We start from the raw sequence: 16,792 nt of genomic DNA, 5'->3' as shown, positions 1-16,792 counted from the left end.
CCTGCGTGTAGGGTAAGCTTCCACCCATTTTGAAAATAGGCAGACAATGACAAGAACATACTTCATTCCTCTTCAAGGTGGTAACTGAATGAAATCAATCTGAAGACGAATGAAAGGACCTTCTGCCTTCCCAATCTTTTCTGGCAACACTACGGTTTTCTTCCCAGGATTCATTTGTTGGCAGATTAAGCAACTATGGCAAAGACTCTCTGCAACATTCCTGAACTTTGCATTGAACCAAGTTTGTCTGAATAATCTAGTCATGTCGTCCCGTCCTAGATGAGAATCACCGTGTTACATTCTAGCCATAGGAGCAAGCACACAGTCTGGCAACACAGGCCTTCCATCAAGTTAAACAATGACACCATCTCCAGCCCTTCTCTGACAACCTATTTTGCCCATCCTTCCTTTTCTTTTTGTTCTGCATCATTTTGTAAATCTCTCACTTCTTCCCAAGTTTTCACTCTCTCAAGCAACATAAGTTGGCAGCTGTTTACTTTTGTTTCAATTTTCTTGTTTATTGCCATTTTATTTTTGGCCCAATATTGAGCTAACTGGTCAGCATATCGATTACCTGCTGTCACTCTGTCGTTGCCAGATTGGTGAGCAGCACACTTGACCACAGCTACTGTTTCTGGTAATTGGATTGCTTTTAGCAAATCTTTCACAAAATTTCCAGTTTAAATAGGAGTGCCCGATGAAGTCAGAAAATCCCTTTGCCTCCAGAGTTGGCCAAAATAATGCACAACTCCTTAGCCATATTGGATATCAGTATAAATAGTCACTTTTAAATGTTTTCCAATTTTACAGACCTTTGTCAATGCAGTTAGTTCAGCTACCTGTGCAGATTTGACTCCAGGTGAATATGATGCTTCATCTGGACCCCATAGAGTACAAACGGCATAAGCAGCACTCAAACCTCATTCCTCATGTCGCATGCAAGAACCATCTATAAATAGCTCATGTTCTGAATTTATTAGTGGCTCTTCTCTTATATCTGGGCGAGGTTTAGTACAGTATTCTGTAAGATCAATGCAATTATGTTCAATCTCATCTTTAACTTCTGCAAAGTGTGAATCAGGTAATAATGTTGCTGGATTCAGAACATTACACCTAGCAATAGTCACATTTTCTGCACCTATATGAATTTGTTCATACTTAGTCAGCTGACTAGGTGTTAGGTACTGAGTCTTAGTCCTGGTCAATAAAATCACAACTGCATGTGGGCCATATACTGTTACTGGATGTCCCATAATAATGGACTCACTTTGCTCAAGACTCATGCAAGTTGCTGCTACTGCTTTCAGACATCCTGGCAATGCTGCTGCCGCCGGATCCAGTGTGGAAGAAAAATATGCAACAGGACGACTTATCAGACCATGGGTCTGAGTCAGAACTGAAAGTGCACAATTGTCTTGCGTATCACAAAGCAATGCAAAATCTTTTGAATAGTCAGGCATCCCTAATGCTGGAGCTGAACACAGACAATCTTGTAATTTTAGAAAAGATGTCATGCTTTCATCATCCCATTCTACTGGGTCTTTTGCTCTCTTCTTTGTCATTTGTATTAATGGTTTTTCTAGGACTGCGAATCCCACAATCCATTGCCTGCAGTAACCCACAACTCCAGGAAACATTCTGATTTCTTTCTGCGTTTGAGGTAGATTCATGTTTTGAATTATTCTGATTCTTTCAGAAGTAACCCTTCTGACACTTCTCTCTGTCTGGTGCCCCAGATATTTCACTGATGTGGTACAGTTTTGCAGTTTCTCAGGTGATACTTTGTGTCCCCCTTTTCCTAAATGATTCAGTAAAGCAATAGTATCAGTAATACAGTCATTTTGATTCTTAGATGCCACTAACAGGTCATCTATTAATTGCACTAGGACTGATTTTCCAGGCAATATCAGTGATTCAAGGCACTTTTTCAAAATCTGATAAAAAATCGATGGACTTTCCGTGTACCCCTGAGGGACTCAATTCCAAATGTAGATATGGTCATCGAATTTGAACGAGAAAAGATACTTGCTATCTGGATGTAATGGTAAGGAGAAAAATACATGGCATAGATCTATTACAGTAAACCAACCTGCTGCCCATGGTATTTGATACAAAATCACAGCAGGGTTTGGCACAACTGGACAACATGGGAAAACAATTTTATTAATTTTGCGAAGGTCTTGTACGATCCTGTTCTTTCCGCTCGGTTTCTTAATGCCAATTATGGGTGAATTACATGGACTGCTCATTAATTCATGCAAAGTTCCTGCTTCAACTAGACGTTTTATTTCTGGTGCAACTCCTGCTTTTATTTCTGGGATCATTTTGTACTGTCGAATATTTGGGTAAACAGCACCTTCTTTTACTGTCACTTTTACTAGGTCAACATCCGCCATTAATACTACATCTTTTCCCGTGAAATCCGACACATTAGGATCTACTGTATGTTGTAATTCTTTTGTCAAGTCTTCTAAAGTAAATTTTTGTTTTTCAGTTTCTTGGTTTGTTAACATGATTTTATAAATTCCATCTTCATCTGGGGATTGAATGTCAACGCCATTTGGTGTACAAAAAATAGTGCAATTCATTTTGCACAACAAATCCCTTCCTAACAGGTTTACAGGACTGAAGTCACATACAACAAATGTGTGCATTTCTTTAAATTTGCCTATTTTGACTTCCATTGGTTCTGTAACTGGGGTACTAATTTGTTTATTAGAAATGCCCACTACTTGGATCCCTTCTCCTGAGAGGGGTAGGTTTGGAATGTCTGCTGTTCTCACAGTAGTACGGGTAGTGCCAGTATCCAACAGAAAGGTACCATCATTTCCTTCAACCTTTCCCTCAATGTATGGACCTGATTGATCTACCTGCAAGGATGCGCCAAGTACACACTCCTCGTCCTCCCCCCTCAGGCACCGTCAGAAACTGTCTTCATCAAGTATGAGTCGCTCAAAAGAAATTGGGGTGCCACTGTGTCCCTTTTACCACTTCCTTCCCAATTTGTGGTATCCACACTGTATGTGTGCTGATTCCCAGGGTTTGGTATAGGAGCCAATGGTAACAGGTTTTGTATTACCTGTTGTTTCTGCTTTTTCGATACCTCATTCTGCGTCTGTGAATTCAAATGATCATTTTGCATGTTATTATCCAATACATCCTTACACTAGTTTTTCCAATGCCCCAATTTGCCGCACCCATGACAAGGAAATTTCTTTTTAGCTTCATCTCGGTTATACTTTCCCCTAGGTTTATTTCCATTTCCATCGTCTTGGGTCTAAATATTTTACTTGTGCCCACATTACTTTTTCTTCTAAATTCTTTTGCTTATTGTCTAATTCATCTTCACAATTTTTTGCATATTTGAGTATTTCATCAATAGGATTGGCATGCCAGCAGATCATATGATCTTTAATTCATTGTGAAATTTCTGGGTTTAGCCCAAACACAAACCAATAGATAAAATGCGTCATGTCTTTAGTTTCAATGTTTTCTAATCCACTATACTGTTTAAAAACTTGTAAAAGGCGTTCATAATATGCATGCACAGATTCAGCTTTATTCTGTGTAGTTCTGTTTATCCTAGTCTAATCAGTCTATTTTGGAGGTACCTTCCCTTTCAAGTACAATATTACCTGATTATATTTCTTCATTACCTTATCTAATGGGGCTCATGTTTTCGGGTCCCTGTGATACTCATCACTTGGCCAATCTACTGCTATTTTACATTCTGTCCATAAAAAATATCAAATAACCCATCTAGATCTTTTAGCAACACTTTTGAGACCTTTACAAACCTTTCGACCTGCCTATACCATTCTACAGGTTTCTCTCCGAGTTTAGGGAAATCATTTGTAAATGATCAAATATTCTGTCGGGACCATGGACATGTACATATTCTCCACCTGGCACTTCTCTCATTGGACACAACCTTTCCATTTTTTCTATTTCTTTCAACATATATTCTGATGCAGTGCTTTTCCCTTGAGCTTCTTCCCTTTTCTTTATCCATCTAGCTTTCCATCTATCTAAATCACCCCATTTTTGCAACAGTGATAATAACTCTTTGATCTGTAATTTACGACTGACACATTCATATTTTCTAGATCTTTTTTAAAAAAATCAGCTCAATATTGTTTCTGTAACACTTTTGATTTACCAATGTCGATTCCCATTTCATTTGCCAAACTTGTTAACTTTTCATAAAATGTTTTTGTTGAGTGATACTTCGACATATAAACAACAATTCATCTTAATTTAATGCATTTAGTCGGTCTAACCCCACATTTCCAGCAAGAAGTTCTTCCAATTCATCTCTTAATTTAAAAATATCCAATGTCTTTGCCTGTGATTTTGGTTTTTCTATCTCTCAAGACCATCTTTCAATTTCTTCTGGGGGAACTACTGTAGCACTTCTTGTACCCAAGGAAGTTTCCATTTGTACCTCTCTGGAATTTACAGGTGTAGTTTTCCTAGCTGGGCTACTTACTGGTTCTCTTATAGGTAAATCCATTAAAGAAATTTCTGACTCACATTCACTTACTTGATCATCCACTATTAATGCCTCTTTTCTTGGCTGCACTACAGATGTAGTTACAACAGGCGGTCTAGAACTGTTTATCTCCATATAAAGGAACAACAGGACATATAGTTACTGGAATCGTTAATGTTTCAGGACTTACATTTAACTTTGTAATTTTCTGAATGAACTCATTTTTTTGTTTATTTATTGCTTCTTGATCCTTTTCCTGCAACACTTTTTCTAATGATGCCTCATGTATCACTTGTGGAACCAAAGGTGGCTTTAAGAACGGAGCACCAGGATTAACTTGATTTTGTTCTTCATTATAAGGTGGCAGATTTTTCATTAACAAATCCTCCAAGAAATCATCTTCTGGGTCAGCACTTGTCATTATATTTTTAATTTTCTCTGTATTTGTATTCCCTGTTTGGTCTTCTAAAGCTCGGACAGGATATAATCCTTCCACTAACATGGACTGCCTCCATTGTTTCATCTGTTTATCTCTCGTCTCTTAGGAAATTTTGGATAGAATTTATTCAAACTTTTATCACTTCTAGATCTATCTCGCTCAAAAACCTCTGTTTCCCATTCCTCTAGTGCCTCGTATTGGGTTAATCTAGGTCTAGGATCTAATTCATTCATGCGTGCTCTTAAATTGTACAAAACTCTATCATTAAATGTACCAATTTCTGCAAATGCCAAAATGTCATCATCTTTTGTATATTCTATCCAGTTTTCTAACCATATGCAAGTGTGATAATCCCTTTCAACCATCATGTATGATGTGGGCGTATTCGATGGTGGAATAATAATTCCTTCTCTGGTTTTTATTGGTTTATCCTTTTTAAAGACTTTTTTACTTTCTTGACAAATTAAATTTTTCTTTTATCTCCGTACATGATATAAGGTCTCCCTCTAATCATCTGTTCTTTAGCAAAACCTAAATATGTTCTATCAGGTCGGTTTCCTATGAATCCTGGATCTAAATGCCACATATATTTTATACCGCTTTACTTCGTGATGACACTCAGTTTGTTTACGAAAAACCTCCAATACCAATGCGTTTCATATTTTCAATGTCCAATCAACACGTAGAATTCAAATAAATCCAGCAAGTAATTGCGCGGCTTTTCTCATGAAACGAATTCTCATGCTTCTGTACTCACCCCTCCTTTACAGTATTACCTCAGCTACACACCCGCTGTCTCAACCAATACCAGCGTGGCTCTGAGTCACGTCAGCGCAGCTCCGCAACTGACTCCCTCCTTTGTAAGGTAATACGAAAACTTCCTTTTATTCACTTTAAATGTTCGTTTTCATTAATTAACAACGTAAAAACATTCGTAACTAGTTCAAAGAAAAAGATGATTTGTTTCAATGCGAGTAACTCCCTTCCGTTTACTCTTCATACACTACAAGTAGATCCCTTCCGTCTACCTTTCACGCAAGCATCACGCAAGCATCAGAGAACCTGTTACTCCCTCGGGCTTACCCTTTTCTAGGTAATGTAAGGCTAAAGTTTCACCAGTGAACCCCTTTGCTGTCATTCAAGCTCAGAAGAACCTGTTACTCCTTCAGTGTGACCCTTTCTAGGTGATATCATACCAAAGTTTTACTAGCGAACTCTTTGCTCTCAATTATTCACACATTTATACAAGAAAGTCCCTAAAACAGTGCTTCCGGTTTTACCTAACCATGCACTTACTTCCTCAGACAAGTGACCTCACTACAGAGTGGCTTCCATTTACCACCTGTTTATTCTGCCCCCGGGGTTTCCAGACAAAACATAAAACAGGTACGAACAGTTTTGGTTAATACATAAAATCAATGCAATCAATATTCAATAATTGTTCCATAATCAATACATAACTAACTACCTACCTTAACTAAACCCTAACCTTACCTCTGCTACCAAATTAACTGATAGAGCGCAAGCTCACCTGCTCAACATACTCACCTGGGCCCATAAAACTAAGCATATATTTAAAAGGGTAAGCTTACACTCAATCATTTTTTAATTTTTACCATTCGGGATCTATACCTTTAACTTACCAATCTATGTCACCGATACCTAAAGTCCTAGAGGATCAAGGGAGTTAGCAGGAAAATAGGTAGAATATTAACATTTAACATTTCATTAAATAACCACAAACTCGAGCAAAAGTTTAAGTTCTTCATCTAAGTAAAATCTTTAAAGTTTGGAAACCATGAAATCAATAATTTCTTATTCAGAATAATGAAACTTTAAACAAACATGTGCAATAATTTGGAAAGAAATATTGTTATGCATTATACAGAGAATGATTAGAGAAGGGAAAACAGTACAATGACAAACCCACACTTTATAGTTACCTAGAATGGTGTGAAGACCATCCCTGGCCACAGGCTGAGACAAAAGACAAAAATCCCAAAGTGCAGGTGCTAGCAAGAAAGAACTGGTGCAGACCAGAATCAGGACAGGTTACGGACCAAATTGGATCAGAACAGGACCAACACAGGCTAGGACCGGCACCCACAGCTAAAGTGCAACACCTGCGTTACACCCCTCTCTGCAGCTAACAGCCGAACCCTTAATTGGGTTATCATACTCCTTCCCAGAACCCTGATTGGGTTATCGAATCTTCTGACAGAGTGCTCCGCCAGTAACTCTGCTCTCGATCACCTATTGAGTGCGTTGGGTCAGTGACAGGTCAGCTATTCGGACAAGTCGGACAATCTAACTAGCTAAGTCTACCCTAGTCATACTATTTTCCAGGTCAGTGTACCACCCCCAAATGTTGCAAATGTGTGAATCCCACAATTTTATTGGACAAAGGACGAGGAGTAGTCATCACACCATATTGATATGAGGTAACTTGTCAATCATGTATTTAAATGTTCCCTCCCATTACTTTACCTTCCCATGTACTTTTTATTCTGCCCGGTAGTGAATTAGTAAAAGTAAAAGTAAGACATTTAAACATTTTATTCAATTCAGCTTCCTCTGGCAGGGTGAGGAGTTCACTCTTCTCATAGTTCTTGCCATCCATGTCAGATTGGCATGGGTTCAATGCCACATCTTCAGCGGTTTGGGGACTCTTTCGCACAGGCGCAGTTTCTCCAAGATGGAGTTCAGAGGTACATTTAGGTCCCAATATGATACATGCAAGAATAGAAAAGAAACAGTTTTAGAGTCACAGAATAAAATAAAGGACTGTATACCACTTCTTTCCACTCTATTCCCATTATTTTATTTTTAACTATTGCATTAAATGTTAAGCAAAACAAACAGCTTAGCAAAGCGCGATTCAAGCTTCTTGCACGTTAGGACACAGAACAGCCATATTAGTTCTAGTGCGCAAAAGCAAAAGTTTCCCACCAAGCGAACTAACACGTGAGTGTGATAGACACATGCGCAGTAGAAAATCCTGCGTAGCAGCAGCCATTTTAATACAAGCGGATTATAGTTAGTAAAAGCACATTGTTGAGCTTCCCCATGATATCTAAATGTCGTGTAATGCAATATTAATAAAACAAAACATGTTAGTTAGTACAATAATATTATTTTCGAAAAGGCTGAATACAAGCAAGTCACTTTACGTGTGCAACCTTGCTCCATCACCCCCAGCTGTGGTGTAGTCCTTGATAGCCCCAGATCCAAAACGTAAACCTTGGAAGAGCACGTTGGATGTTTTTGTACCTTTTGCAGTTTCTGCCAGGTACTACAATCCAGAGGCATCCTCGCTGTAACTCATTTTACATCTGGGGCCGAGAGTGTGGCTTACCTAAGAGGGCTTCTTTTCCTCAAAGCCTCCAAGAAAGAGACAAAGTTTGGCCTTAATGTCTAGCCCTTAACAGATGCACACGATAAATGGTTTTCATTTACATTTTTGAGTAGTGATTTCTAAAGGCTTAATTTCTTTTCAAGCATCTTTGGATCCCACTATGGACTCTATGATAACTGTCCAAGTGTAAAACACAAAACGACTCAGTAAACTGATATCTAGCACTTATGAATATCAATACCTTGAGAAAATAATTGTCTACATAATGTGATGGTAAATTACTTAGAATATAGTTCTTTTGTCAAAACATGGACAATTTTCATTGATCCTTTCAGTAGTAAATGGGATCCTCAGTGTATCAAAAGAAAAGTACTAAACAGTTCCTCTGGCAGATTTGGCAACAACTACAACACGAGAAATGAATATGGCACACATAAAACCACACCAATGCAGGAGGGAGGCAACTGTGTTTTACAGATCAAGGCCACACATTAATCAATTGTTCTTTTGCCTTTACCAGAATGTTATAGAGGTAGAAAGTGGAAGGCAATTGCTGGAAGCAGATATCATTTATTTCACCTCGGTCCAGGAAATCTGTAAAATATAGCTGAGAGAAATTGCATTACCAAGCCCTCCAGAATTAGATGAAATGCGAGAGACCAGATTTCTCACTACAAAACCCAAGAGGAGGAAAGCCTTTTGATGTGAAGCAAAATCCACTGGCTACTGAATTGTGCTGTGAAATCCATCATTTGTTCTCAATTTTTAAAATGCTTTTGGGATGAACTAACACAACAAGTAAATTGGGCTTGTTTTGCTCACCCAGTTCATGTCTGGGTGGGTATTTAGGCATTACCACTTTTAAAAGTTCTCCAGCCACCACTTGCTTGTTACAAGTTGGAAAAAACATTCATCATGAGAGCTCGCTGAATGTCTTAATGCAGAGAAAATAGCGCATACTGCAAGACAAAATGGAGGAGAAGTGCAGTGCTGAGGGACATCATGAGAGCCCTGTGAATGTCTTAATTTTGGGATATCAGCATGGGCCAATATATAGAGGTACATTTGCAGACACCAGTTAATTCCTGTGAGACGTACATAATCAAATAGGCTCAGCTTTTTCTGTGGCACAAAAGTGGTTTCCTGCTGTGCGTCTAGTATTCGATTTATATATAACATAATTTTCACATATGCACATACACGATTCGTTGCTACTGAGAAATAGTTCTCCTGGGTATCGGGGTAGACTTTAAAGTGTTGGAACACTTCATCAGTCACCATTCGGAATTGCTTCTAAAACCAATGGCTTTCAGCAATAATATTAGAAAATTCGTGCTGTGAAATATACTGTGTGGTTTAATTAAATTACTGGAGAGAAAACCTCAGAGCTCACTGAAGAGCATTGGTCTGCCTCGCTTAGATGCTTCCTTTATTATTAGGTTGGTGTAGGAATGAGGAGCTGCAGACGTGCGGTAAGTAGACATAAGGGTATTTGTACAGAAGGAGATAGCTTGACAACAACCACAGGAAAGCACACAGCCGACCCAACGGTCACAAACCGAATCCACTCTGCGGAATCCTTATGCCACATTCCGCATGAGGATTCCACCTAGGCAAGTGTACCACTACCCACCTTCCCCCTTTAGAAAACTAAAAAAAAAACAACAATGTAAACATAAAAAAACATATACAAAAATGATAATGAGCAAGAAAAAATATGTGCATATACAATCAATACACGATGGTACACATTAAAACTGCCCAAAATCTTTCAGTCTCATGGGCCAATTTTTAACACGTGAACTTTTTCTGAACTCCACCCCATGTTCATCACTCATAGGTTGCTTATTATACTGTACCTCTTGATTACCTAAATCCATGGTGGAAATAGATGTATTGTTACTATTATCACAATAATTACTGGAATCCCGAACATTCTGGTTACATTATGACCATTATTCAACTCACAAGGACCAGCAAACCATTCACAATCTTCATTGAGATTACTGTAGGAAAAATCCGTGCAAAGTATTACCTTTTTCTTCGAAACTCCAGTGCAATTATCACTCGTACTCACATGTCATCTCTTTGACCTGAGGTTTACACACCGAAATGTGTCTAAAGTTCCATATCTTCCCACCTTCTACTCTCACAGCTTTTCTAAAAACTTCAATAACTCTCACAGGATCAGACCACTTAGACAACTTCCTGCTTGATAATCCACCAAATTTAACATGTACCATGTCCCCCACTTTCAACTTTGACTCCATATGCTGATTCTTTAGGCTACATCCCTTCATCGGCTCATGGTACATCTAACACACTCTCTGACCTTAACAAAATCCAAAACACTGTCATAAGAATTTTTCTTTTTCAACCACCAAGGCATGAGTTTAGATCCAGGTCTTCTGCCACGTAGCATTTCGAAAGGAGACAGACCTGTGACAGAATTAGGTGACGTGCGATAAGTCAACAAAGTCGCCCTTAAAGCGTTCCTCCACTGCATGTCACACTTAATGGATAATGGAATGGACTCTTTAATGACTCTATTGAAACGTTCTACCTGACCATTAGCCTGAAGGGGATAATTTGACACCCTCTTGTGTACCACACCACACCTTTTAATAAACTACTCTAGTTCCTTACTTACAAATTGTGGACCATTATCAGAAATGAGCTCCTCAGGTAATCCATCATGGCAAAAAATGTCATCAAGAAACTCAATGACCTGCACAGATGTAATCTTGTTCACAATCTTCAATTCTGGCCATTTGGAAAAATAGTCCACCACTACTAAAGCATACATATCTATACCCAGATGTGCTCCAAATGGACCCAAAATGTCAATCCCTAATTTTCTCCAAGGACCCTGGGCATATTTAATAGGAGAACATTGACAGACAGAGGTTTGACAGATTTATCACTCTTGGCACGGGGAGAACAGAAGGGATTGACCTGAAAAACGGGTCATTTGGGTAACTCAGGATCACCTCTATGTTTTCCCAATAATGAAGAGCCGGTCAGACAGAGGAGAATACAAATCACTTTTACTAGTAATTGCGTTGCAACGGAGCCCAGTCTGACCTGTCTCCTGGGAGGACAACCAAGGACTGATTGCCTACAACTCGGGAATAACAATTATACCATACTTGAAAGAATCCGCCCAGGCTGGAAAATTCCAGTTCAGGCCAGGATGAACAAAGGAGGCAAACAAGGATGAGTCACGTTACAAAGCCGGCAGCAGGCTATCTAGATCCCAAGGCTGCTTGGCTGGGGCCTACCATTCTAAGATGTGGGAATGAACATATCCAACTGCAAAGGTATGCTAAACAGATAATACATTCACTAGGGCAGCAAGATTTCAGCCTTGGGAACAGGAGGTGGAGGGGGAGCAGAAGCAGCGGCTCCGCTCAGGCAAACACCATGATTCAGAAAGCTCCATCTTCAGTCATAGTACAGTATGGCACAATTAAAAATGGTGCCATCAATGCTAATATAAGAAAGTACACAGCTTCTAAGTGCAAGGGAGGAGCATTTTGGGCCTAAGCAACACAGAAATGAAATTTCAAATCTAACATACCCTCCTTTTAGCAATGCATGCAAATTTTTTATTGGTGCCATCAGGTAGGGTCTTTACAATTTTAAAACATCAAAACTAAACACTTGTATATATCATCAGTTAATAAGGAGAAACTACCTACTAAGGCTAGCACTATAAAACGTCAACATACTGAATTAATACTCAAAAATACCCTCATCATTGGCAATGTATAACGAAAGTCTGAAGAAGGGCGAGCTCCCAATGGACCAACGAATAGCGACGATAGTAGCAATCCCAAAACCCGGCAAACCCCTAACGGAATGCACATCGTACCGCCCCATATCACTGCTCAATGCAGATGCTAAGATTTTAGCTAAATTGTTAGCAAACAGATTGATGTCCCACCTGCCACAGTTAATCCACCCGGATGAATCGGGTTTCATGCCTAATAGGAACACGGCCCTCAACCTTCGACGCGTACATGGGGCATTGGCACAGGCTCCGTCGTTGTCAGATCCGGCGGTGATATTGTCTTTAGATGCGAAAATGGCCTTCGATATTGTGGAATGGCGATATCTGTTTGCGGTCCTATCGCATATGGGATTTGGTCCCAAATTTAAGGGTCGATTAGGATGGCGGACGGAAATGGGTACTGTCCGCCATGGTCGGGGAAATTTTACTCCCGGCTGCGCCGCGGAGATTCCGCGGTTGGGATTAGGATAATCATGTCACGAAACTCCGACCGCGGCGGACGGATCATAACAAACACCGTCCGCGGTGGACGGAACACATCTAACTCCGTCCGCGGCGGACGGAGCCCAATGAACAACCACCGCCGCGGACGGAAATGACCGCGGAAAAAAACACATGTAGCGCCATACCTGTGAATACTCTGTGTCCGCAATTAGGATAAATCCGCCTGTACCACGGAACGCACAGCCATCCACGTCCGCGGCGGAAAGAATGCAACGATAAACAGTGCATCACTGCGGAAGGCCAACACGCACAACATCCCTAACGTCAAACAAATGTCAGAAAGTGTACCGCAAGTACAAAGCAAACATACGAACATTGACAAGGCCCCCCCCCGATACACCAACACCAAGCACAAGCCAGCATGACACGCCCCAAGTACCCAATAATGCACACTAGTCAACACGCCCACCTACCACCTGACTGCCAACAACCATTGAGACACGACTATAAAATGACACCCACACACTACCACAATCCTTTGCATCACAGCATTGCTGCTAGCAAGAGGCCCTAATCGAGATACAGCTAACTCACATAGAAGACACACAACCACCACCCTACCACACCCACCACACAAACACCCACCACACAATTCCTACACATCACACACCACACACCTGCACCCCCCAACTCACTCAACCCACACACTGAGCACCACACACCATGGCACCCAAAAAAAAACCTAAATTCACAGAGACCGAGTTGAAGGTAATGGTAGATGAAATCATCCGTGTTGAGCCCCACATCTTCGGGGCCCAAGTCCAGCAGACGTCCGTGGCGCAAAAGAACCACATGTGGGACAGGATCGTCACTCGGGTGAATGCATCAGGGACCGTGCCGAGGACGAAGCATGACATTCAGAGGCGGTGGCATGACCTGAAGACCCGGGTGAAAGGCATCCGCGCCAAAAACTATGCAAGAGCCAATCATACTGGCGGAGGAACACCCCCGGAGCCCATACCCTTCACCGATTGGGAGGAGAAGGTGCTGGTGATACTTCACCCAGAGAGTCTAGACGGACTTGATGAAGGAGAAGAGGCTGGTAAGTACAAACCAAGCCCCACGATCAGTACGACATGGTCAGGCTCACACAACTGAGAAGACACATCACCTACGCCCCAACCCATGCACGTCGGACACCTACTCACAAACATGTACATGGCTACCAACAGGCCCCTATGTTCACGGGGAGGGTGGTGGTGGTGGAGGGTGGGGTGTGTGAGAGGTCCAAACTACAACTCCCAACAGGCCCCCATGTTCACGGGGAGGGTGGTGGTGGTGGAGGGTGGGGTGTGTGAGAGGTCCAACCTACAACTCCCAACAGGCCCCCATGTTCACGGGGAGGGTGGTGGTGGTGGAGGGTGGGGTGTGTGAGAGGTCCAAACTACAACTCCCAACAGGCCCCCATGTTCACGGGGAGGGTGGTGGTGGTGGAGGGTGGGGTGTGTGAGAGGTCCAAACTACAACTCCCAACAGGCCCCCATGTTCACGGGGAGGGTGGTGGTGGTGGAGGGTGGGGTGTTAGAGAGGTCCAAACTACAACTCCCAACAGGCCCCCATGTTCACGGGGAGGGTGGTGGTGGTGGAGGGTGGGGTGTGTGAGAGGTCCAAACTACAACTCCCAACAGGCCCCCATGTTCACGGGGAGGGTGGGGTGTGTGAGAGGTCCAAACTACAACTCCCAACAGGCCCCCATGTTCACGGGGAGGGTGGTGGTGGTGGAGGGTGGGGTGTGTGAGAGGTCCAAACTACAACTCCCAACAGGCCCCCATGTTCACGGGGAGGGTGGTGGTGGTGGAGGGTGGGGTGTTAGAGAGGTCCAAACTACAACTCCCAACAGGCCCCCATGTTCATGGGGAGGGTGGTGGTGGTGGAGGGTGGGGTGTTAGAGAGGTCCAAACTACAACTCCCAACAGGCCCCCATGTTCACGGGGAGGGTGGTGGTGGTGGAGGGTGGGGTGTGTGAGAGGTCCAAACTACAACTCCCAACAGGCCCCCATGTTCACGGGGAGGGTGGTGGTGGTGGAGGGTGGGGTGTGTGAGAGGTCCAAACTACAACTCCCAACAGGCCCCCATGTTCACGGGGAGGGTGGTGGTGGTGGAGGGTGGGGTGTGTGGGGTGTGTGCGACAGGAAACAGAAATGTCTACAAATCCATATGAACATGTAATGTCCACATTACTGACCAGCTCTATCTTGTCCCTCAGGTGATCGTGAACTGACTGGGGAAACCAGTACCCGGCCGCAAGCCTCGCCTCCCACACATACCGGACTCTCTGGTGACGATGACACAGGCAGCTCCGGTGCGGAGGATGGAGCGGGACCAAGCACACAGCCAGGGCCATCTGGCTCACAGGGACTCCCGGGCCCGACAACCGTCGCATGTGTGACTCCAGTGACACCTGCCTCTGTGATCTGCAGAGTCCCCACCACCACCACCACCACCACCAGTACCACCAGTACCACCAGTACCACCAGTACCACCAGTACCACCAGTACCACGACTCCTGCCTGTGCCACCCAGCCTAACCCAGCGCACAATGCAGGTCCATCGGCCTCACACCCAAGCAGGGTGAGTGGGCCACAAAGGAGAGAGGCGACGGGACATCAGGCAATCAGGCGACCCACACTCCGCTGTACAGAGGAAGGACAGCTACCCCATCCTGTGGCAGAGTCCCTACAAGCCCTTGCCAGGTGCCAGGCGTCATACGACCGTTCCCAGGAACATGCAGATCGTGCACACCAGGACTCAGTGGACAACACCAACATGTTGCGCGAAATCTCGGGGTACCTTGGCCAGATCGTGCACATCATGGGCCAACAGACAACAATGTGGAGGGAATGGATTGCCCGGAACAATCCCACCCCCCCTCCACCAATTGTCGTAGCGCCACCGCCACCGTCACCTCCACCTCCACCGCCACCGTCACCTCTGCCTCCACCGCCGCCACCACCACCTGTGCCCCTGGCGACGGATGTGGCCCATGAACAACCTGCACCCCCAGCTGACTCTGTTCCACCTCAGAGACGGAGGGGCCGCCCGAGGCTGGAAGTGGGTGAGAGCAGTGTTGGAGCGCCATCCACACGCTCCAAGAGGGGCCGCCAATGACTTTGTCACTGCCTGTGCCAGACATTCACCCTGCAAAGTATCCTGTCCCACATAGACAATCAGTGCCACTGGTCTGCTGGACTAGCCTGACACCCCCCAATGTGGTGTCAGCACGGACATTTCATCTGCCATTACCTTCAACTCCACCTCCCTCCCCACCCACTTACTTGTAAATATTCACCAGCACAAAAGCACAACCTGTAAATAAATTTCACTTACACACTCAATGATGTTTTGCCTCCATGTTTATTCACATGATTGCCTTCAGAAACAGACGTAAACAGGTTCAGGGATCCTAGTCGTACATGATCATGGCGCTGCGGGAGTGACCTTGGTAAAATCAGAGACAGCAAACACACGTCAGGAAACAGATTCACACACATCACAACACACTGCACAGCAACATCACACAAACTACACTCATCACTAAAGCATGGGATGAGAGGACACACATCATGGAGACTTGTATGTCCAAAGAAATGAAGACACACATATGCAACCATCACAAACAAGAACACACAGCTGATGCACCCCACATCCACACAACACCAGCAAACATACATAAGGCATTGTCAACTGGCACAAGAGGTAGTTACTCACATTCAAGGGAAGTAGCGATCAATGAGCTGGCGCCTCTGGTCCACACCTTCCTCCTCACCACTATCCTCATCAGTTGACATGGGTGGGATGGGAGGCCGAGGAACTTCTTCGTCTTCAGGGTCCAAGAGCAGTTCAATGTCATTGCGCACTGCCAGGTTGTGGAGCATGCAGCAGGCAATCACGATCCTGCATACTTTTCCTGGTGAGTAAGGCAGGGCCCCTCCGGTCTTACAGTCAAAGGGAAATCCCTGGGTACACACTCAAGTATAGACTACTTAACTTACGCACCACTCTGTCTATGCATTCAATCCTCAAGTTTAAATAAAAAATTTCAACTAATTAATAAAAAAGGAATTTAAATTTCCACACTAAAATACGAACGTTCACAGTCTTTTTAATTGGAATATAAAAGAATATACATCAATTGACAAATTAAAATTTCATAGAGTAATCTCTGAAAAAGAATCTTTCTTTAAAAACACAAAGCAAGGAATCAAGGCA

Source organism: Lissotriton helveticus, chromosome 5_1, assembly GCF_964261635.1.
Source record: "Lissotriton helveticus chromosome 5_1, aLisHel1.1, whole genome shotgun sequence".
NCBI classification, from domain to species: Eukaryota; Metazoa; Chordata; class Amphibia; order Caudata; family Salamandridae; genus Lissotriton; species Lissotriton helveticus.
The sequence above is the reverse complement of the archived record's forward strand: the minus strand, read 5'-3'. Positions refer to the sequence as shown.